Here is a 5,597-nt window from a genome sequence, read left to right as displayed (position 1 = left end):
GATATTGCCTTTATAGTTTGCATGCTTGAAGTTGAATATTAGGCTGAGGACAGGAGTGACAAGAGGTGTATTCCAGGGAGAAGAAACCACATGTGCAAAGGTATGGAGGTCTGTCATCTGAGGAGCCATCCTTGCAGAATGTACCTGGCAGTGGTCCTTATCCTTCTTCCTGTATACAGTCCTGGGGATGCCAGCCAGTCAGGACTTGTAGAGTATTTGCCACACTCATTAGTAAACATAACAATTCTGAGTGAATCTGATCATGTGTTAGAACTAAAAGCTGGAGCACTTCATTGTGATGATATTTTTTCCTTTGTGTTCTCTTGCCAGTTCCTCTTGAAGCCATTGGCTTCTTGTCTGCAGTTGGGATCTTTATCATGCTTCTGGCCATCCTGTTCCTCTTCATCAGCAAGAAGCTGTGTTTTGAAAAGATAGTTCTTCCATGCTTGGAGCAACAAGGGAAGAGAAAGCACTCTAAAGACCAGACTGGGATCCACGAAGGGCTGGGTAAGCAACACGCTTCACATTCTCCTGAGCCTGGCAACTGGCTGTGGTTTGGGTCAGGGGAGGAGGGTCGCCATTTCCAGGATGAGCCCCATTAAGAAATCGCACATGAGCCGTTTGGCCGCCACTGTGGTGGACATGATGAATGGATGTTACTAAAGGATACATTAACTTTATGAAAGTAATGCTCTCCTTCGAGCCTGAAGAGCAGATGGGAGAAACCTGACCACCACTTCCTGTCTTCTTAGCTTTTTAGATGTCTGTGTTGAGTTTCCCTCTGACTGAAGCTTGAAGGAAAAAATGTTTTTTGATTGACAAGAGCCTTGATGTGTTTTGGTCTCATTGGGTTGGAACAGAGTTGACATTTCCCTCCAGTTCGCTATTTCTGAGATTTTTGGTGCTCAGGACCACTCCTCACTTCAAAGGGAGGTTTCTACTCATTAAGTTCACTGAATCTACTGCATCATTTACTAGCAGCCTTCAGTTTGATGGGAGAGAATAACATAGTTAAAGAAATAATTGGCTTCCTACTCTTAAAGGACATGTTCTGTTTTCAATTGCTGAAGTGTAGAACTTTGTTATATAGGGTGTTATCACAGAGTAATGGTTATCAGCACATGCACGCTGGACATTCAAAGATAGTGCTGTTATCTTATAGGTAACAATTTTCTTTTTATATCAGTCTGATTCTTACAGGGTATGGGGCATGATGTAACTGGTGGAGGAATAATCTTTATATATATAATTTTTCTTATTATATATATATGTTTTTTGTTTGTTTTGTTTTTTTAATCCTCACCCAAGGATATTTCCCCATTGATTTCTAGAGATAGGGGAAGGGAGAGGAGAGACAGAGAGAGAGAGAAACATTGATGTGAGAAAGACACATTGATTGGTTGCCTCTTGCACGTGCCCCTACCAGGGCCAGGGATTGAGCTTGCAAACGAGGTACATTATTTTTTTGATCAGGGGCAAAATCTTGAGGGGAATATTACAGTCATCTCACTTCCTGGGTATGTTCTAAGTAAACCTGGACCAAGGAGAATATTTGGTTTATGGATATGGCAACTTTCGTAGCCATTGATACTTCAGCTTTTTGCTTTGTTATAAGAAAAGACATAATTTAGGCATAAATGTGTATTCATTATTTATTGCTTCATAACAAATTACTCCCAAACCTGAAAGCTTAAAAAAAAATTCATTATCTCTCAGTTTCTGAAGTTCAGGGATTGGGGATCACCTTAGTTGGGTGGTTCTAAATTGATATTTTTCATGAGGCTGCAGTTGGAATTTCTCCTGCAGTCATCTGGAGGCTCAACTGGGACTGGTGGACTCACTTCCAGGATGGCAGGAAGCTCCAGTTCCTGCCCACGTGGACCGCTCCACAGGGCTGCTGGGATGTAGTTATGACATGCAGCTGGCTTCCCCCACAGTGAGCCCTGCAAGAGAGGAGAGCAAGGAAGAAGTCACAGTTCCTTTTATGACCTGGTCTGGGAAGTCAGACATTGTCACTCCTACCACATTCTATTCATTCACTAAATACAGCCTACAATCAGGGGAAGGGGAATTAGGCTCCACTTTTGAAAGGAAGAGTATCAAAGAGCATGTGGACATATTAAAAAATTGCCATAGGGGACAATTACGGGAGGGGTGTAAGTCGAAGATCTGGTCATCGATTTGGCATCATTTTGAACTTTACCTGGGACGTCTGACTCATCTTCTGAAAATAGACTGGAATACTTTAGAGTCTGTCATGTGAAAATGGGACTTGCAAACGGTTTAGCCACTACTGTCCCATCTGGACAGGAGGATGAATAGACTTCTTTTTTGGTCATGAGGTGGCATGGAGATAGGATTCTAGTGATTCTACTTTTCTTCCTGCAGCAGCTCCCTGTCACTGGTTGTGGTTCCTTGGAAAATTATGGAACCTTTCCAAACTTCAGTTTTCTTATCTGCATATTGGGATTATTAATATAGCCCTTTTAGAGTTGATATAGATAAATGAACCAATTTTGTATAGATACCAGCATGATGCTATGGTGAAAGTCCTAATAGAGCTTTACCCATAGCTGTGCAGCATTAACAAAATACCAGTCACAGTAATGGCTTCTAGGAATGACGTCACATGAAACACTATTTAAATTGGGAGGTTAAAGTTGGTGATGTTTTCTCCTTTGCAAGCTATTATGGCTACAGATAACTAAGGTTAGAGCTATTTAAGACATTTGCCTTTTGTCTTGTTTGGCATGTTATAGTATTTTAAAGACAATTATGAATTATACTTGCAAATAAATTGAGGGTTGAAGGTAATGTTGAAACAATAACAATAAACCACGACTCAGAAGCTGTTAGCTCAGGAAACACTGAAAAATCCATGTCTGAAAACTCAGAGTAGCGTCATAAAGGGGGCTTTAAAAAGAGTTTCACCAGGAGAATCTCCAGATTATAAGAAGCAAACACCTTCATTATGATTGACATTTCTCCTCTTAAAAGTTTAATTATCATTGATCAAAAGTCTTTGCAAAACATGCTTCTAACTTTTGATATTTGCCTTCATCCTCAGAGCACTTATTTCTCATATGATGTTCTTAACATATTTTGAGAAATGTCAAGAAGGAAGGCAGGCAGCCTGATGTGGTGGAGAGAAGTGCAGTGCAGACAGCCAGGGCTTAGCTCTGCCACTAATTGGCCGTGATATTTAGGGCCTTAAGTCCTCATTTGCAAATCGATGAGTCTGTCTAGGCTTCTCCCAATTCCCATCATGCAATCCTATTTGATTCTTAGGGTTACTATAGAAATTTCTTCTCCAGGTCTCAGTTTATAAATGAAAGAGGCCTAATAAAAATAATTTAAAAATCTTAGATTGAACCATATAAAATTGCCATTTTTATAGATAAAAACTGGCTGACTATCAGAAACCTAATCATTATAATCTTACGAGATGAGGCCTGGTGCACAAAATTTGTGCACTGGGTGTGGCAGTTCCTCAGCCTGGCATGCGCCCTCTCACAGTCTGGGAGCCCTGGGGGATGTCTGACTGATGGCAGTTGGACATCCTTAGTGCTGCCTTAGAGGTGGGAGTGGTTCCCGCCACCGCCACTGTACTCACCAGCCGTGAGCCCGGCTTCTGGCATTTGCCCTGACCAGCGACCTCCTGGTGTATGGGAGGATTCTCCATCTAACTGAGCCATGCTGGCTGGGCTCAGATGAATTTTAAGTGGACCAAATATTTTGGAATAAAAAAAGGCTTAATTTTATGCTCCTTTTTTCCCTCCTAATAGGATGACTAAAATCTGTAAGTGCCACTGAAATGCTATTTATACAATTTGCAAACTTTTGGATTGCACAATAGTTTGTTTTAGAGTTGTAGACTGAGTAGTCTTTAGAAAGTTGAAATCTTCTACCCCCTACCTTTTCCCTACTTTGTATTTTTTTGTCGTGAAATAGTAGTGACCCTTCCCGAATGTCTCATATGAAAAACAAGATCCAACTTGAGGGGTGGTACCTAGAGTGGAGACACATTTGTTAATACTCTATGTTGAAAAGCATTTGCTCTTCTGATTTTAATGCTTAATTTGCATAGAAAACACATTTGTCTACCTATATATTATATTAGGTTGAATTCTATGAAATCACTGTTTTTATAGGTTAGAAGTTTCATATGGTTCGACCTATTACATGAGATGAAAACTGAGAATTGAAGAACTATAAAAAGTTGTTTGAGTAACAGGACAAGCCTTGATATATCTCATTGTGCTGTCCAGTTACTTGTTCTGATGACTTGCTTAAGATATAAATAATTGAGAATACTTTCAGTGGGGCCTATCGAAGTATGACTAATTGAACCTAGTTTGATGAGTACAAATTTCAAAGAACTCAGTGGGAAGTTACTGGTTTGAGAATATTCATTTATCCACTCAGTATTATTTATTGAGAATCTGTGTTATGCTACATAGTGTATGAAATGCTGGAAATATGGATGAAGACAAACAAAAACAAAACTGAAAGAAAAGAGGCAAGTGAAGTAGTTCTAGGTTGCTATAAATGCTACGAGGACCTAAATTAAAGTCTAATTGACAGAATGGGGAGATTTACCTTGGAGAAGTTTGAGCACATTTTGCTCATTGCTGGCAATATATAGAGAGATACACATACACATATATTATATTGGTTCTGTTTCTCTTAGAGAACAGTTACCAATACAGTTCCCAATGGCCACTATAGCATTTTAGTTATCCTACCATGTATATATGGAGAGAGAGACATAGAGGGGGGTGGAGGGAAAGAGGGAAGGAGGAGGATTATTTTAAGATATTAGTTTACTAGAAGCCTGTTGCATGAAGATTCGTGCAATAGGCCTTCCTTCCCCTGGCTGCTGCCACCGGTTTTCCTCCGGCATCTGGGACCCAGGCTTTTGGTCCGGCCGCAGCAGAGAAGCCAAGCCTCTTCAGTCTTCAGTCTTCAGTCTTCACTCTGGCCGGAGCCTTCAGTCTTCGCTCCATGCTTCTGTATGCAAATTAACCTCCATCTTTATTGGGTTAATTTGCATAGTCGCTCTGATTGGCTGGTGGGTGTAGTGGAGTGACACCAATTTGCATGTTTCTCTTTTATTAGTGTAGATATGATTATGGAGGCTGCCAAGTCCAAAATCTACAGGGTAGGTCAATAGGCTAGAGAGCACGGAAAACCTAATGTTTCAGTTTAAGTCTGAAGGTCATTTGCCGACAGAAGTTCATCTTGCTCAGTGTAGGCCAGTCTTTGTTCTATTAGTCTTCAACTGATTGGATAAGGCCCACCCACATAATGGAGGGTAATCTGCTTTTCACAAAGTATACCATTTTAAATGTTAATCTCATCCACTAAAAACACTCTCACAGAATTCTCCAGAGCAATGTTTGATAAAATATCTGGGCTCTGTGGCCACCTTGACATCTTAAATCCACTACAGGAGGAGCTTACTTAACATCTGTGTTTGTGTTCTTATTTCCTTCAGTGTATTTTGGTAAGGAGTTTGGGAAGAGATTTTCATTTATAAAATACTAGAGGCCTGTTGCACAAAGATTCGTGCAATAGGCCTTCCTTCCCCTGGCTGC

General features: G+C 40.5%; 1 protein-coding gene across 1 annotated transcript in view; it reads left to right on the top strand.

The window, feature by feature from the left end:
• Positions 1-436: 436 nt before the first annotated feature.
• Positions 437-5,597, top strand: part of SYT16 (synaptotagmin XVI) — a 138,218-nt gene continuing 133,057 nt past the window's right edge. The window contains exon 1 of the mRNA XM_005874041.2: positions 437-507. The gene's annotated coding sequence lies outside the window, so the exon portion shown is untranslated. The remainder of the gene's footprint in view (positions 508-5,597) is intronic.

Source organism: Myotis brandtii, unplaced genomic scaffold (assembly GCF_000412655.1).
Source record: "Myotis brandtii unplaced genomic scaffold, ASM41265v1 scaffold423, whole genome shotgun sequence".
In the NCBI taxonomy this organism is placed as follows: domain Eukaryota; kingdom Metazoa; phylum Chordata; class Mammalia; order Chiroptera; family Vespertilionidae; genus Myotis; species Myotis brandtii.
Note: the sequence above shows the minus strand (reverse complement) of the source record. Positions and strands in the feature narration are given on the sequence as shown.